A 19,352-nucleotide genomic window follows, 5' to 3' on the forward strand; every position below is an offset into this window, starting at 1 on the left:
TATATATCATATATGATAGATATTGGAATATATATGATATATATATCATATATATGTTAGAGATTGGAATGGTACTTGAAGAGAGACACTTTTATTATTTTAACTGTTATGTCTTTTTTTCCATATCCCTCTCAATGTTTTAAAGAAAAGTAGATGCAGTTATTCCAGTCTTTTAAGTCATAAACAGGGTTAATAATGAAGATGACTGATCCAGTTCTAATGGCCATTATGTAAAATATTCTCCACTTTTAGATTTGCACATAGGTAAATCAGTGTAGCCAGTAAGAAATTCCTGGTAGTTATGAATGATACTGCAAAGGTCCAGTGAGAATTAAAAAATATAGAGTAAAAAAATTTAGCTGTTGTTAGTCTCGAGCAACTTTATTTTCTTGTCTGATAAGAATTATCAGAATTATAATATGATTTTAAAAATCTTTTGTAATTTTTCTGTCTGACATCCCATTTTCATTTGTCTGATATCAGTTCTTCTTGGTTGGGGCTATAAACTTGAGCACGCAGCTCTGGGTTCTGTTCCTGAGTGATTCAGGACATCTTTTTCTTTTCCATCTATAATATTAGCACAATATGCTAATTTATTTCAGGCTGTAGTTAGGCCCAATTAATGATTGTGATGATTTCTAAGATTGTTAGATAAATCATGCTGTAAAGGAGTATTATTATTGTTAATAGAGCCTTTTATACAACTGTACTCTAAAAAATGCACTACTGTTGCTTGCTAGCTTTATTCCTAAAATTTGATTGAAATTCCTTGGGATAAAGCTCTCTTAGAGAGTGTCCATTCCTTTTCCTGACTGACTGTTACCTTCAAAAGCACATTTTCAATTCTGAAGCATGGAGAAGTTGGCAGTTTATATTAAGATAAATGATATAATTTTCTAAGTGATCTAGGACGGAAAGCTTTTTAAAACAGAGCCTTATCTACAGTGATTTCAGTTCAGGTTGAACTAGTTTAGACTTAAATAATCTGCAATTTGTAGAACACCTTTCTTAAAATGAAGTACCTCTCTTGTTGGGAGTATAAATAGCTTCTTAATCGTAGCAATGATGGAAGTGTAAGAGAGTGGTTGTAGACAAATCTCAAGCTACACCATGGCAGAAAAAGATCAGCCTGGAATTCATTGTTAACACTTGGGTTTTAGTTTCACATCCCAAGTTATTAATGGGAAGGCCTGTTGCTGATTTTAAAATCTCTAAAACACATTGAAAAGACAAGTGTTTAGAGAGGAGACATTGCTTTATTTCCATGCAGGGCACAAGGTGGCATATCTTCACAAATCAAGATCCCCAAGTCTTCTCTTATTAGTATTTGAAAATTTTGAATATACACCTGTATAATACATCAGTCACCTATTACATATTCATAGGATTATACCAGTACAAGGCTTGTGCCCCTATTTCAAGAATGCTGTTCTTATTATAGAAGTCTCGTGGCCAGGAATGATAGTTGTCATAGATAAGCAGCACACCTGGAAGGCAGAACCATAACTGTGAGTAAGCCCCTTAATTAGGCAAAAATGGCTAATAATTAGTTCTGAGACATCAGACTGATATAAGAACTCCCTTCTAATTTGTCAGGAGTAGATGAAGAAGGAAGGAGCAAGCTGTAGAAGTAGGGAGAAACGGTTTGAGCAGATCTACTAGCGACAGTGAACAGCCCATAGTTAGCAGCGTAACGGATAACTGAGCTTGAGAAAGTAAACTTTAAATTGATTTTCTTTGTTGCTTTGGTTCTATGTATATTTTTACTTCCTGGAGCTGTGAGGCAGTCATTTATAAGCATCTATACACAGGGGATGTGAGATTTCTCTGTCCTACTATTTGATATTTGATTTTATGAAATGCTAAACAGTGTTTTTGCAATTTCCAAATCATTCTTTCTTCAGCTGACCAAAAACAGCTGAACAGCCCCTTCTCAAACTTTATGAGAAAAAAACAAACAGCCAAATTGTTTTTGCCCTAGCCTACAATCCAGCACACATAAGAATGACTTAGATAAAATATTTGTATCTGTATCCAGGATTTTGTGCGACAGATGAAAAATAAGCATCTTTCAATATCAATTTTTTTTGGAGTTTGTTAACTCTCCAAAAGAAAGGGCTGCCCTTTAAAATTAGAGGAGTAGAAAGGGGATGATGTGAACACCCATTGTGCTCATCAACGCAAGAGAAGCACAGGAAAGCTGTACATACGGGTGCCAAGTGATTCACACCATTTAATACTGAGAAAAACAAACTTAGTATGAACAGAGTAAAAATACAATATCCAGATTTGTTAATAAGGTAAATTGTCAGGAGTGGTACAAGATAGAAATATGAAACCTTTGGCATAGTGTCTGGCAGGAATTCAGAAAGCAAATAGGATCTTACGAGGTATAATTAGAGGGAGAGACCATGCTCATCAATAGAGGCAGTTAAAACTCTATTCAGAGAAAAAGCAAGACAAAGCCACTTGTTATTGCTAACCACTTTGAGAGTTGGGTTATACAGAGTATACAAAAATACAACCTCTAAAGGTGAGTGTAAATATCTGTATAGTCATCACTTCAGATTCTATGGATAGATTTAGTTTTAAATAAAATGCCCACCTTCTGACATTTGTTTACAGTGTTCTAATTCTTAAAGATGATTTTATAGTTTATAGAGTACTAGATTGCAAGTTAAAAGTGCTTCTGAAGAAATATATGAAGCACCTCTATATATTTTAATAGACGATTTGTCTGTGATACTTCAGTTTAGGTAAATCCATGCTTTTTCATAATGCATATAGATTTGTAACACATGGATACAATGCAATATATCAGAAAATACTTAATAATACTCAGATATTTGCTACTTTTGTAGAATATTTTTCCTTCTTTCCTTCCTTCCTTCTTTCCTTCCTTCCTTCCTTCCTTCCTTCCTTCCTTCCTTCCTTGCTTCCTTCCTTTCCGTTCCTTTCCCTTCCTTTCCTTTCCTTTCCTTTCCCTTCCCTTTCCCTTTCCCTTCCCTTTCCCTTTCCCTTTCCCGGCCCGCCCGCCTACCCATCCATCCATCCATCCATCCATCCATCCATCCATCCATCCATCCATCCATCCATCCCTCCTTCCCTCCTTACTAAGAAGTCTTTCTAAAGACTAATTGCCTTCTAATGCTGCTCTGCACTTAATTCAGCAGTGCTGAAAAACATATATAAGCAGGAAGTAGCAGGAGTCTGAATTCACTTCTGCCCAGCTCACAGAACTGCAATTTCTGATGGCTTGTTTATATGGACATGGCAATTAAACATGGAGGTCTGTAGAGCATGTATGGGAATAACTAAGAACAACTGTTTTTTGTTGTTTTTTTTTTGTCCCAACAAGTAAAGGAAGAACTTGTCTAGCCATATAGAGACACAGAAGTAATTGTGGCACAGTCTGGGAGAACTGTCAGACACAACACACTAAAATAATTCAGTCAGTATTTAGTCTTGAGGCAACTTTTGCAACATGCTTACACAAATTGCTTGCCTTTGGTTCTAGAAATGCAGACTTCAGATTCTATAATCAGTCCTTCCATTCTCACCCTTGTTTTCTACAGCCCAACAGCAACTAGTTGAGGTTTCAGTAATTAAGACAGTATTTTCTAAGTCATGTGCAAGCAGTAGCTTTTTGGAGGAGAAGGCATTTCCAGCATGAAAGTATATGGATGATTTTCTGAATGTGTTAGATCAGAGAATTTACTTCAGGATCCAAGGGGTATTTTTCAAATTAATGTCAAACTGAGTATTCATCAGCTGAGAGTTTTTTGCTTGTTTGTTTGTTTCAGTAGTACTAGTAGAATGAAGAGACAAATGTAATTGATACTGTTAAATTAAGAGGCTGAAATAGTCATTCCAAGAGCAGGTTTGCTGAAAGGCTGAGGACAGTACCGGTATGCGCTTTTGGAAACTCCCACCCTGCATTCCCAGCTGTGTTTCATGTCCCGTTGTCATTGCTTTGCAGGGATGGTATCACAGAGCAGTTGACTACAGTTTCTTGAGACTGGGATTAATTCTATCCTTTGTTTTCTGTGTTGCTCATTTATTTGCCAGACAGTTTGAAAGAAAAAAATGTCTGCACATATGTCTGCTCATTCATTTCTATATTGAGCATGAATCTCAAATCCAGTTGTCCTTTATAACTAGAGGGACAATTTACTCTTCTGGTCCAGCATAGATCGATGTCAAATTTAAGCAGAAGTAAGCTGATCCATTTAAAACTGAATATGTCGTTTATTTATTTTTCCCCTCATAGTCTGCTAGTCTTCTTCCAGATACTTATTTCTACAAGATTTGTCCTTGGCAGAGTTCCCAATCTACCAGATTGCCCTCTTATGTTTGTTTAGGATGACATGGTGTGGCAGTACTGTCAGACTAAAATCACTACAGTTTCCTGGAGTTTTGCTTCTACTCCCCAGATGATCTATCTAGGGGATTAAGACCTTTCATCTGAGAAACAGTAAACCACAAATTGGAATACAAAGTGACACTGTAACTCCTAATTCCTCAACAATTTAAGTAAACTGTCATATGTAAGGAGAGATTAGATGTTGTTGCCCTGGAGTGGTGATAAATAGAGGAAGCACATTTACAAGTAGGAAGCTTTACAGTGGAAAAGCTTCACAGCACAAATGGCCTGTGAGATCCTGTGAGGATACTTGAAATAGCCTCTTTAAGCTGACCGAATAAAGAACTGACACAAGCTCATGGCATGGGCTGACATGCTCCTGGCCCAGGAGAGGCCAGTCAAGAATCTGGAAAACCAGTGCCTCATTTTGAGACTGTTCACAGTTTGGTCACAGATCAGGCTGGAGCTTAAACCCAAGCTTCTGAGTGAGAAACAATACAGTGTGTATACATCTCCATAAAATCTGGGCCTACTGTGTGCAACCTGGAAGTGCAATGTTTTAGATTGATTTACCAAGTTACACAGGATGCAGCTGTAGAAGGGCCTAGAATCTGTTTTCTGAACTGAAATTATGTTTAATCTGAAGCAAAATCCTTGCAAGTCTAAGCCTGAAAAATTATTACTAAGCACTAGAAATAGCTCATTAAAGTAAGAGGTATGCATAAAGATTTGGGCAAGCTTGTTCCTTTTTTCACTGTGAGATGTTTATTCCTTTGCTGTGTTCGCTGGCAAGCTTTTGCTATTCCCTGAATCGCAACACCAAACACCTTGCTGTGTCTCTGGTGAAACAGTGTTTTTCTGAGAGAATGGGAATGCTTACCGCAAGCATGAAGGAGCAGATATGTTTACTGAGATGCTGCTCAAATCTGTCTTTTTCAGAAAATCATTATCTTTAAGCAAATCTAGCACTTGATTCCCCTGCTGATTACAGCATAGGAACTTGTACGGTACATGGGAACTTACGGTACTTGTAAACTTAACATTGCTAAAAAGACCCGAATTTTCCCTTCTACAGATTTCTAGGAGCTCTCCCATGGTTTTAAACGGAGTGTGACAGGCCCAATAATATATATTTAAAAAAGAGATTAACATTAAAGAAAAAAGCACTCAAAATGAATCTATACATAACAATCTTTTTAATTTAAAGTTTATATAATCAGACATCTATTAATTTTAAAAGCTCCAAACAAAAATATCCAAATACACGATGGCAAAAATCCTAATTCTGTAATCATGTATCAGAATAGCAGTTGTTTTGGTTGGTCTGCTCTCCCTTTCTGCTGGCTGGGTTCCCTTTCTGTGTGACAGATGTGCTATTTATGGAAGGGGATTCTGAATATTTTAAAGCACTGACTGCTAGGATCATCTCCTTCCCAGCCTGTAAAATGAAAGAGAATAAAAGCCAAATAATTTTCCAGAGAAAAATCTCCAAATATCTACCTGTAAAATCATTTTTAAAAAGGGGGGAAAATTGCCTGTTTTTTACAAGAAGCTATTTCAAATCTAATACGTACATACCGCGATCTTTTGTTGTTGCTTTGCAATCTTTTCTTATTTAATGCAATACTTAGTAGCAGTTTTCACTGTTAAAAAACAGGTGCTGTTTTAGAAAAAATAAATCATAGCATACTTAGGTTCCTAAGAAACCTTGAAAATGTGGTGCCTTGCTTTTCTAGCTGTATTGGCAGGTCTAATGAAAAACAGTGCTGCTCTGTACATATCTGGTCTCTCAAGTATCTCTTTATGCTGATCAGTGCTGATCAGAAAGCATTTATATCCACTTATATATACATTCAAAAATAGTCACCTAAAGAAATATTTCAGTTATATATTTTCAGAGCAAAGTGTAATGTTCACTATTCTGGCTGTGTATTGGATATTGGCTCGCGGTGTTTGGGCTAGACGGAAGGAAGCTGTGAGAAGGCACTGAAGGTGGAGAGTGGGGGATAATTTGCACTATTAACAGATCTTATGGTTTGTTTTACCTTAAATGCTGGTTTACTCTTCTGGGAAAATAATTCATGATGCTCTCATTCTCCCTTTGGAGATACAGTGACAATGCAAATAAAAATGGCTTTATTTATTAGGCATTTAAAAAAATTCTGATAAGCAGTCTTCAATTTTTTTTTATTCTGCATTTTTTTTCTTTAAGTATATGAAATATTCTATTGTATTTTGAATTATTCTAGGAAATCAGCCTTTTTTTTAACACTTCTAATCTATAAAAATCTAATTCCCACAATTACAATCTCTGCAGAAGATGATACCAATTAAATGTATGCAGCAGAACAGCATGCATGTGGTATTAATCTCAGAAGGTAACGGAAAGATGTTAAAAATGAGATATGATTTTAAAAATTATTTTTATTTTTACAGCTGTAGTTTAATATTTCAAAATTATTTTTTTCTTAAAACAATGAGAGCACTTTAGTAGCTGTACTGACCTCCATGATGTCAGAATGTCATTGTGCAACCGTAGCTAAGAAAAGCCTCTGAGGAAAAAAACAAAGGAGCTTTGCATCTCCCAATAACATGAGATGTGCGTACACTGTATGTAGCATTTTGGAATTTGGATTGTGGTAGTAAGTTGCTGCTTTCAGTTTGATTAGACAATCATTGTTTCATTTTCCTTGCTTTGACAGCGAGGGTGCTTGTATGCTGCTTAAGTCTTCTTAGTGCTATCTAGGTCAGTATACTTATGCTTTTTTTAAGTTCTGACAGATAATATCTGAAGGAAATTAGCACCAATTTCCTTCTTTTGTTATATCTGAGTGAAGAAAAACATTTTTATAATTGATCAGAACTGTATACCACAGCACCTACCGTTTCTGCATTGCGGATATTTTTAGCTCTCACACTGCTTGTGGTTAACAGGGTGTAGCGTAGACACAGACAGCTGATCTTGCAGGCAGACCCTGTGCTTGTGTGGTTTGTCAATACTGCTCAGGATTTTGATGGACTGCAAAAGAGAAAAAGCAGAAAGGAAAGAAAAAGAATGTTTTATTTTCATGAACGTTACATCTTTAGTTACGGTATTTTTCTATCACAGTCTTTTTATTTTCTAATTCTAAAACTTAAGAATTAGGAAAGCACAGCATCCAGGATTTAGTATGTGCGATACGACATCTTTCTGCATCGAGAGGACGCCACCGTAGTCAATCCAGCCTTTCTCCAATAAGCAAGAAGATTGTTTTGTTTTCGTCGGCAGGCGGACTCAGCCACTGCATAGGCAGATTTTGATAAGAGTTTGAAATGCCTACTACTGTATCATTGTAGAATTTGGAGTTTGCTAACAGTGTTAGTGACTGGAGCTCATCTTGCATCACCAGTTGATGACAATTTTCTTTGTTCCCTCCCACCCAGTTGAACCAAGACTCTGTAGCTGATACGCAATGTCACTTACAACATTAATCAGATACTGCATTTAAGGTGAGCTGTCCCTTGCCTCCTCCCTTACCAGAGCTGTGCTGCAGTATGTATCTTACTCCTGCGAGCCTAAAATGGCAGGCAGGATTAACGTTGCTTGTGCTGTGTGCATGCTGTGTATTGAATTCATTATACCGTGCCTAGTATCTCAAATGTGAGTATGTTAAATGGTCTGTGTGCCATATCATGCAGTAGTGAAAACTGGCTTGTGCTTCATTACAGGCTTAGATATTTGAGCATCACCTTAAGAATTCTTTTTCTTTTGCAATGTGGTGAGCTGTTAGCTTGTCATCACGTTCAAACTACATTATTAGCCCTTGGAAAGGGGAAAAAAAAAAAGAAAGAAAAAAAAGAAGCAAACCGTGCTTCCAGATGGTGTCACCCTTTTTCTTCTTGCGTTTACTGTAGTTTAAATAATGTATATTGTATTGTTAATTAATGTGAATATCGAATTAAAGCACTTGAAACTTACATATTTATTATGCAGGTAGGAGGCACGTCGAATCTATTTTTAACTCTTACGCAGTCCACGTTGTGCAATGGGCTTTGGTTGTCGAGTTTATATTTTCAGCTGTGATATCAATAGGCTGATTTTCAGTAAATGTGACAAGTGGCCTTTGCAGTGGTCAGCTTCAAGCTCTGAACACTCTGAGGAGGAGAAAAAAAAACAACAACCTTGCGTTGCAGTTTCGGAAAACCTTGGATGAGGACATTTTTTTTTTCCCCACTCCTGCTTTCCCTATTGATAAACTCAGTTCTCCTGATCACGGTCTATTCAAGCTGCTTCCTATCTGGTTTTTGACAACTGCTTCTAAAAAAAATTATCAAGAAGACCAAGAATAGAATTTATCTCCATCGCTTTTCATAAAAATGGCTGGGTGCACTGCCCTGCTGGCACTGCACTAAGTGATACACGCAGGTAGGTTGAGATTTGCATGTTTTACTGATTTCTTCGTCAGTGTTGCAAGAACATGAAATGGGCTTTGGAATGTAGCTTTCAGATTAAAAAAAAAATTGTTAATGAAAACAACTGTATCAAACTGTGGGCTTCAAATATTGGCATGGCAATTGTTTTTATCTGCTTTTGAAAAATTCTATTGTGAAAGGGGAGCAATCATGCCTGTTAAAATAATCATATGTACTAAGGGCGTGGCAACGCTTCTGCAACAAAAGAATTTTTGAAAACCCTATTGATTCAATCACATTTTAAAGCTGACTATAACCATTACTGAGCATGCACTAAAAATGCAAAAATAAAAATGGAGGTAGATAAGAAAAATGAAAAACATTCCAGTTGCTGTAAGCGGTTTCTGCGTTTTGTGCGAAATATTAAATAAAGATTAATATGCTGCATGCTTATTTTTTCAGTGTTGGCTACAAACATAAACCTTCAGTATTCCTTTTTATTTTAAGGTAGAAGGACTTTATATAGAGAGATTGATATAGATGGCCCTGTCAGCTCACACTGTGTATCAGTTCACTGAAGTGTGTTTCACTTCACAGAAAAAAAGGTTACGAAAGAAAAGCTGAACAGCCTTAGGTGCAAAAACCTGATGTTGAGCATTAAGAATAAAAAGAATTCTGAATATTGTACTACTTACACCAACTTTTGTAATATATTTGTTTCAGATTAATACTGGGCCAGAACCAGTTTCCTTGGCAACCAAATCCTTCTAAAAGATGCGATAGTAGAGATGTAAAATGAAGTTATGCTCTTTAATAACAATACCACAATGCAAAAGGAAATTTCACAGTTAAGTTTGTTTGCAGTCCTAAGTGGGAATCTGATCTTGTTTTGTGTTTCCACGCGGCTATCATTTGTTAAACGATACCGTGTTTATGAAGCTGTGCACAAGAAAAAGCTATTTTATTCCTGTTTTGCAGTGGTTGTTTCCAGAAACGTACCCTAGTTTCCTTTTTTAATGTCTTGCATGTAGGTCAAAGTTTGCACTGTGTGTATACGAAGTGACAGTTTCATTATTACAAAGATAAAAGTATCACTGAAACATTTATTAGCAGAGAAATGTAGAGAATCAGAAGTATGTTTAAACCTCCTTCCACCTTTGCTGAATTCAGCCATGGGAATGCTAATAAATCTTTCTTTAAATAGTGGACACATTCTGATGGTGCACTAAAGATCTACTTATCCATACTGGAAAAGAACTTGTGTAGGATTGTAAGCAAGATTTTATAAAATAAGCTCACTTGTAGTCTACGGTGATTTGCAGACCTCACAGATTTTGCAAAAATTAAGTATTATAATTCTTTATTCTATTTTTAGCCAATATTTTAACAATATCAGTGAAGCCAATTCTTATGTGGACCACAATAATAGATGCTACTAAGTGTCTCTACTGTACTTATAATGTAGTGCATCTCCTTGTGAATCCCCTTTGTACGTGACTTGAGAAATTCTCACTGCTGCAACGAGACTTTTGCAGCAGGGTAGCCATTTTCCTTTCATGTCCTTGACTTTAAAATGACTAAGAATATTTTGCTTCAGATAAGGACACAGCACTGCAAATTAATACAAAGGAGGTATTTAGAAGCACGGCCAGTTACATTAATAATAGCCTTGACAGTTTCAGTACTATCAAACAAATTCTCATTTATTTCTAAATATACCACTTCAGTACATTACAAAGATGCAGAGTAAAACTGTTCAGGAATATGATTGTTGCCATCTATCTTGGCCAGTGCTTAATAATGATAATAAAACCCATTTGATTAATAATTATGAGACAAGTTTGATGCAGTGCAATATTTTCCAGTTCCACCTAAAAAAACTAAACTGAAAACGTAATAAACAGCATTTCCCCAGTGATGTATTAAAGTTGGCTTTAATTTCCTATTTACTTATTTATCTCCAGTAGGTTGCTTCTATTGATTTTTTTTTAGTCTGAAACATGACACGGAGTGCGCCATTACATGTAGGTCCCAAAACTGCATTTCCTTGTTTATATTTTGTGTGGTTATTTTTAAAGGAAGTTGCTGAGCTAATGCTATGCAGAAGCAATCTATTTATTGCCATTGATACTTATCTTTAGGGAAGACAGGGTACTTTGAGTTAAACTGTTTTTATTCTGTCCTTGTGTTCAAATATATCCACTCAAAGCGTTTAAAGAAAGCGTAGCTCTGTTACACAAGCATGCTTCACCACGCTTGTTCCAAATCTATTTGCAAATTTACTCTTTTGTTAGGGGGTGCAAGTCCTCTCATAATTAATATGACTGGACTCAAGTGTTTTCATGATTCTGGAAAAACTCACTGGCAGCCTATGAGCAGTAATTTCTAGCTAAATAAACTGAATTATTTATTAAGGAGGATTCTAGTAATTAGCAAGCTGTTTTCATTTTGACTCTCTTACACGGTTTGCTGTATACATTTTAATGGTAGTTAAATCCATCTAATGCAGTGTCAGAGCATTACAGCCAGAGCCACAATACAAAATGTTGTGTAAATTCCATCCATTTTATTCGCTTTGGCTAACGGGGCAACCAGGGCAGATAGAAACAGGTGCGGTTTTTCACACCTCTAGCACAGCTTCTCAGATGTTGTTGTTGTGGGAGAACATGGAGTTTTTGTACAGTTTTATCCTGGAAGCCTTTTTATAATTATGCTTTATCCATGCAAAGTCCATTTCTGCCTAATGGAAAATCTACACAAAACTTGAGAGAAAATGAAATGAAAAATAATTCAATTAGACCTTATCTTGCTTGCTTTTTACTAGCCTTTCTGATTAAGGTTACTTCTGGCTCTAAACTTCATTTGGATTTGAAAATGCAGGTCTCACAGTGTGGAACTATGTGTTGAGATAATATTTGTCAGACTATTATGCAGAGGCTGTGGTAGTAAAGAACAGGTAACAACCCTCTGGGGGCACCTAGTGCCTCTGTTGTATTTTACCAGGGGAATTGTTTCATTATGTTTTAAAAGGACTTTATTATGTATGGTATTTGAGTTCTAGTGTTATCAAATTCGGAAATACTTCAGCTTTGGTAAAGTCCCTTTACCACTGGATTCCTCCAGTGCAATGTTTAAGTTTCCCATTCAGCATAACATTTAACAGTCATTTGTGTATGTAGATGTGCTTATGACTTTATTGGTGTTGGAGATAATAACAGGGATTTAACATCTCCTTCATTCTGGCCTTTGTTACAGACATACATGAGCTTTAGAATATTTACTGAAATCAAGATACACTAAAAAATGTACTAAAGTATGTAAATGCTAAAGTATAAATGCTCATATTTTTGCATTTTAAAGCCAAAGTAATGGATCCTGTAGTTCCTGTATGTTATTTATGAAAATAGGATAGCATGTTTGCAGATGGAAGATGTATCTATGTCTACTTCCTGCAATAAAAATGTCCATCAGCTCGTAGTGCCTGATCTGAAAGGTTTTTCAGTTGCTGCGTGGAACAATTTGATTTTGCTTAGTATATATTTGGAACGCGGCCATGTTCTAAATAATTTTAAACTACTACATGAAAACATTATTTGTGTTTGATGTATAATAACATAAAATCTGGATGTTTCAGAATGATGAGTCATTTAAGCAGAAAGTCATAGGAATAATATTCCAGAGAGCAAGAGTTGTCCAGAAAAGGCTTAGGATAATATCTGTGACAAGAGAGGCAAAAAAAAAAAAAAAAAAAAAAAAAAAAAGTGGCAGAAGGGAAAGAGGAGAAGCAAAAGGCCTTCTGAAAGACTGCAAAAAAATGCATGCTTTCAAGGAGGCTTTCAAGATAAAGAATAACTTGTAATTGGTTTTGGCAATTTCAGTGGAGTCAAGGGTAATGACAATTTTTTCTTCCCACACCATAATTTGTTTTCTAAATTGGCAAGCTGTGATACCTAATCCTAAAAACACTGCTTTTCCACTGATTTTACCTTGTGAAACTCGGGAATAGACTGACTTGGAAAGTTGTGAAGCCTTCATTATTTGATATGTTATCACGTAGAACTGTTGGGAAAAATTTGGAAATAGTTGGGGGAAGGGCAGTAGAGCCAGGCTTGGTTTTAGTCTAATTTTTTCAGTGATCCCAATAAAATAATTGGTTTTAAACTTGAAACAATCCTTAGATTTCTTTTTAGGGTATACTTTGAAATATAGTGTCCAGTTTACACTATGCAGGTTAAAGCACAGTGAAATAATGCAGGCAGAAGCCATGTTTGTAATCCTTTGGTTAACAGTACTGCTTTGTGGCTGGTATGTTGCAATCCTCCCAGACGTAGGTTTACAGTCCCACAGCAAAGAAAACCTTAGATGAATTACACAATGTATCTGGAAACCAGTACTTGTATACTAATTTAGTCATTAAATTTGGATTTTCCACTTTGCAGGCTGACTGACAGCCACAGAGTTCACAAAATTACTGAGATGGTCTTGCCGAACATACCTGTCGATACCACTTCTAAAAGACTCTAACTGAGGAACAACCTGATTTTAGGCGGGTAAGTTTATGGGGTGAACATGGCAAGCTGAAATCTCTTTAAAACACACAGAGAAATACAACTGAAATATTTAACCCTCTGAAACCACATCATTACATGACTTTGGTTAAAGAGTTACCTTTCTAAGAATCACTTAAAAGACTGCTCTCGCTATGGTACACTATGGTACATCACTCATATATCAGTTTTGTTGGATTTGTTCAGCTCCTGCTGGGCTTCTGTTGCTATAGAGGTTGGAGAATTAAATCAAACAGAATAAATGTTTGAAACAGGCTGTTACAGATTGTGAAAGCCTCCAATGATTTGTACAAACCAAACGTACTGGCAGGCAAGCAAACCTCCTGAGCTTGCCATAATGTTAAATCTGGCAATGGATCCCAGTCACTACTGTTCATTACCAATCTGTGCCATATGGAAAAGGTAGAGGAACTCTCATAATACTGATACCAATTTCTAATACAGTTGCTGTATATAATTCAACTAAAAACTGCTAATCTCTACCTTAATACATGACTGTAATCAGGGGTAGTAAAAAAGCTACTAATAGTGAGTTGTGAACAGCTCTTTACAAATTCAAGTGCAGTACTGTGATAAAAAATATTTCAAAACAAGAGTTTTACATTTTACATGAAATCTACGAATATTAGAAGCTTAATTTCTTTTTACTGTGAATGTACAATAATAATCACTTTTGTTAAATTAAGTCTGGCAGTTATGCTTTAGATTTGAGGTATGTAGGTATTAAGTGAAATAATCAGGGAAACTGATTAATTCATTAATTTTGAATGTGGTCTTTTGCATATGGCCACAGAGTATCATTTACATTAGCAATTTTTGTTGATTTCCGTGGCACTTTTCACTCAAACTTCACTGGGAAACAGTTTGTTGGATAATAGGTTGGCTTGGTTGGAAGGGACCTCAAAGACCACCCTGTGATATTTCAAAATAGACATAATATTAAGGCTACTAAGCAACATGCAGAATAAGGAACCAAATTTAAAAACAAACAACAACAAAAACATCTGGAATTCCTGTAACGTATCAAAATGTTTTCTGTAATTTACTTTTAATAGACAGTGTTGTAAGAAAATGGTAATAGATTTTTAGAGACTATAAGATGGCAGCGGTAGTTTAAATTAATCAACAAAACATTTAAATTAGTTACCTGGACTTAAAGAAGCAATACGCTTCAAAATCTAAGCTATACCTATTTTAAGTAAACTGCTACAGACTACTTGCTCAGTATATTTTAGGTAGAATACTGGGTCATAACCTGTTTCCTTGGCAACCACATACGAATGAAAGGTACGTTAGCAAAGCTGCAGATGTGTGCCAGTGAATGCTTATTAAGCAGCCCAATGCATTTACATATCATGCGCTAGTAATAATGCATGCATTTTCAAAATCACCATATAAAAAGACTTCCGTGCATGGCCCAATGTGTATTCTTAATACTCAAAGGTTTTAACCCCCAAACCTTGTGTTTTCTGTAGAAATTTCTTTGTGATTTTGAGATTAAATTGCACTTGCAGTTGCTTGGTCTGCAAGTTGAAACCTCTCTCCAAGATTGTGAATACTTACAGACCTTCTTTATGGCAACAAAATATGGAAATTAAGATTTCCATTATCTTCCATAAATGTGCACCCATTGTAAATTTGAATCCTGCACCAGCATACAGATGCAAGTATGGTTATTCTGTTCAACACCGCGACAAACTAAAGCCACTCAAAAGAAAAAAAGAGACTGCTGTCGCTTGTGGTTCTCTCATTCTAACATACCCACGCAAAAAGATATCGCCAAATGTTGGCTTCTAACACTCAGTGACAAAAAGGAGGAGGAAAAAGGGAAAAATCTCTATCAGACAGAATGCCAGTTGTTCATGGACTTCCAGAATAAGACTAAGATGTAGTATTTAGGCAGTACTTTCTGTGCAATTGTTTACAGTGTGCTATTTTGTTTTATGTTGCTTTATATATTTACATTTTTAAGATTCATACACTTAAGATCAGTTTACTCACTTCAGCAAGTTTATACACGTTATTTTTGGCCTTTATTCTCATTAATTTGTATTTAAAATGAAAAGTGTGTACAGTCCTTTGGGTTAACTATGCTACCCCAACATGATGCATCTTGCAGAAGTCAGTCTAAAATGCCAATCATTAAACAGATAGTAAAAATGGGAGTCTGCAAGTTCTGAGCTTAAATTCAGTTTTTATGGTCAATAGAGAAGTTGTCTATATGACCAGTAGCTTAATTAAAGCCCTCTTCAAATCCATTAAAAGATTTCCACTTGACTTTTTTTTTTTTTTTTTTTTTTTGGAGTATGAAATAAGAAAGGTGGTTTCACACTTAACACAGCAATGTTCAGGAGTCATGAGACAACTCGGAAGATGCAAGTTGACAGGTTTTTATGGTTGTTTTTTTGTTGTTGTTTTTCTTATTATGTCCCATCTGATCTAAGCTTACTGCCAGGCAATGAGTTTTACTTGGGATAATTGATGTGAGAGGCTGAGCACGCAACACAGACCAGAGCTATAGACATCAAGGTTTTCTTCCTGCTGCCAGCTGCTGCCCGCTTACTGCTACAGTTCTCCAATTGCCTGCACAGAGGCCCCGCAACAGCTTTTAGGTTGGAAACATACAGCAGAACAGAAGAAGAGGAGGAGGGCTTGGGTTAGTACAGAATGGAGTCTAAGAACATTTAAGAGCACACAGACAAAGTTTTTGTATGTGTCATAGAAATTGCTAAAATTAATTGCCACGCTTAAGTGGTGATTCAGAGTAATAGCTATCACTTATGCATTGCTTTTGCTATGCTAAATTTTAGCAGTATAAAAGTAAAATAAAACATTTTTAAGGAATATTGGTGGCCAGTGGTGGCCAGTTAACAGCTTGAAGACCAATTCTAACTTTTAAAATTGGCTGTCCAGCCATGCAGCAGGCCACTAAATCAGGTGTTAGCAGGGGAAAGGATTTTGCTCTGCTTTCAGTCTAGCAAGATTTGCTATGTCAGCTGTAGGAAAAAGCAAAAAATGCTGTATCTGCCTGGTCCCCAGCACACCTGACTGAGAATAATAGTGGCCCCTGAGCATGCAATTTGCCTGCTGCTCTTGTCAATTTAGATATTTAAAGGATGTTTCCTCTGAAAACTGGAAAAATGAGATAATAGTTGGACTACTTTCATCCTTCAGATAATGAATGAGTGACAGAATACAACATAATAATTGTCCAAAATGAAATTACAAGTTTAATTTGATAATTTTGTTGACAACGGTAAACATAGAAAAATAGAAAACGCTATCTGTAAACATAGTCTCAGGACTGCAGTCGATCTGTGCTGGCTAGGGACTCTGCTGTGTCCCAGGAGTGTGGGAGGCCAGAAAGTGGCCTGTCAGCAGCAGAGAAAAAAAATGAAGACTTAAATGGAAATAATGTTGAGAGTGTTCAGAGACAGCAAGATGTAAGGTCAGCTGATTGTTAGTAGCTGTATGACGTAAGCTTTTCTTTTTTTTGCTAAAGAATAATTTGGATGTATTTGGTATTCCAGTTGTTTCATTTTCTTATTTATTCTGGTGGAGAGACAATCTTAAATTTATATGTTCAAAATTTGCTTGTCTGTGTTTGTTTAGAGTTAATGAGACATAGAATAAGCCATGCCTAAGATGAATTGTCAAAAAGCCAGTATACCTTAGAGATATATCTGATTCTTCGGTAAACATGCACAGCTCACATAGCTTGAGAATCAAATGATTTTTGCCAGGCTTTCCTGTTCCAGCCAGATTTGGAGAGGCTGGCAGCTGCCACAAGTCTCAGTAACTGTGCTCCTTTCCCCAGCTTCTCCCTTCACTCAGTGGTCTAGGAGAGAAAGAATGTTATGCAAAGCAATGCCTTTCCTTTCTTATTTGACAGAAAGGGGAGTGGAACCACTTTGGGCTGGTCTGCCCAAGAGGTGAAGAGCTTTGTTTTTGATCTCAGCAGCATGGCTGGTTGCTTTGACCTCAGCTGTGAGAGCAAAGGAGAAGGCAGTCCATCCAAAGATCTTTCTCCTGGATAGTCTGGTCTACTCAAGGCATTGAGAGGACTTGTCACTTAAGAGCAATTTACTAGATCTGGTAATGCTACATATGTTGCTGTTGCTGCCATTAATAAGGGAAGCTGAGGAATACTGACCAGAGAAGAATACTGGAACACTTCCTTTTTTTACTATGCAGCCTAAGCTTTTCCTTACTCCTAAGGAAAAAATACCATGTGCCATGATTTGCAGAAGTGAGATTGTCAGACTTGAGCCAAGCATACATAGATTCCCACTTCAGAAACCTTGGGACTGTTTAATTCATTTTAAAGAAGTTTGCTTACAGTTTTCTTTATACCTTGCAGTAATATCATGTAAGAATTAATCAATTTTCTTTGTGTACAAGTGGTTTTATAATGAAGCATTATAATGAGAAAGTAAAATCTGGGGTGTTGCCGAGTTGGCCTTGTAAAGAATTTCTTACTCTGAAAGAGTACATCTGTAAGGAGCTGATGGGATTGTAAGTTCAAGTAGCTCAAACCTACATAAGGAAATTAGCACCTTGAATTACCGTACTGGTCAGAGAAAAAGTGATTCTTTTTACAGTGAATTAGCTAGAGTTGCCCTAAGAAAGCACACAAAAATAATAATTAAAACCCCAATTTTCTTCAACTCTATTACATTGTCTATAGATATTAAACTGCCAGGGCATTGAACAGCCAAGTACAAATAAGTTAATGTCTTTAAACTAGGGGTATCTGCTATATGAGTTACTTATGTCTTCGATTTTCAGAACAATAGAAAAAAAGCAAAATGAATTAAGATGTAGTGGGAATTGAAAACCTAATCTTCCTTAAATTTGTTTCACATAATCTAAAGAGATACTTGTGTTTATCACTGCTCAGTAATGCATGGTTCTTTATTTCTTTTATGGGTTTATAACAGGTTTAATTTAATCCACATTATTGTACTCTTACTGACAAAATGTTAGTCACAAATACTTCTTTGGCACTTCTTTCATACATCCTCATTAGTACATACTAACATTTATGTACATGCCTAAAATGATACCGAGGAGCATTGCATAAGCAATACACAAAGTCCGAGATCCCATTAGAAGTAACCTGGATGTTAGCATGACAGTCTGCTCTGTTACGTTCCAGACATTCTGCACCTGACTCAAGGCCCAGCTTTTTCCTCAGCTTTGTGATTCCAAGGACGTGGGGAAGGGGCAGAGACAGAACACGTGTGGGAAGGCCGAATCTATGGGAGCATCTGGCTACATCAAGTCCAACTAATTCTCTCTTTATTTAGGCAAGCATTTGTTAGTGCTTCTGAAGCACTGACAGTACTGTAGCACTTGTTTCCTGAGGTGATAAATAATGTAAGCAATACGCACAGAGGGTCAGACAGCTGCTTGAAAGAAGTGTCTTCATGAAACCGTTTATTTCTGTTGTCAGGTAAGGAAGTGAAGGCAATTGCAAACTCATTTAAGGATCCAAACAGAACTTATTGCAGGTATGATCATTTCAAGGAAGTATCTCTACTCTGTCCTTTTTGGTGGGGAATTGCAGAACTTCAGTGCTGAGCTGCTTTTCTCCACGCACCTTTCACACAAGAAAGGCTTTGAAGGGGAGTAAAGCAAACAAAATTCTTCATGAGGTATAAAGGAACAGGAAGTGGTGTGGACAAAACCGCACTGATGGCCACAGAGCAAAGGGCCGGACATTAGGGAATTGTTCTCAATTCACAGTAGTTGCACGTAAACCAAAAGCTTGACACGTTAAATGTCACAGATAGAAGCGTTAACAAAACGCGGAGCATTTGCAGCAGAACAAACACGAGATGCAATGCGGCAGCCAGCAGCGCAGGGCATCCACAGCGCCGAAGCCATCCCGTATTTCACAAGCCGCGGGCAAATCCGATTACCGGGATTAGCGCAGCAAAATGGCGGCGGCGCCCTCCCGCCTCGCGCCGGCGGGTCCCGCGCTGCAGGCCGCGCGCCGCTAGAGCCGGCACCTGTCAGTCCGCAGC

At 36.8% G+C, this 19,352-nt stretch overlaps 1 long non-coding RNA gene across 2 annotated transcripts; it reads right to left on the minus strand.

Annotated features, from left to right (window-relative positions):
• Positions 1-97: 97 nt before the first annotated feature.
• On the minus strand, positions 98-19,346 carry LOC104912553. Of its 2 annotated transcripts, none has more exons than XR_794736.3 (4): positions 16,994-19,346; positions 8,322-8,497; positions 7,247-7,382; positions 98-1,487 (listed from the first exon to the last, which is right to left on the minus strand). It is a non-coding gene; the product is annotated as an uncharacterized LOC104912553 (long non-coding RNA). The 2 variants fall into 2 exon arrangements; XR_002118440.2 differs by lacking the exon at positions 98-1,487 and adding an exon at positions 5,513-5,801.
• Positions 19,347-19,352: the final 6 nt, after the last annotated feature.

The sequence above is a fragment of the Meleagris gallopavo genome, chromosome 11 (genome assembly GCF_000146605.3).
Source record: "Meleagris gallopavo isolate NT-WF06-2002-E0010 breed Aviagen turkey brand Nicholas breeding stock chromosome 11, Turkey_5.1, whole genome shotgun sequence".
In the NCBI taxonomy this organism is placed as follows: domain Eukaryota; kingdom Metazoa; phylum Chordata; class Aves; order Galliformes; family Phasianidae; genus Meleagris; species Meleagris gallopavo.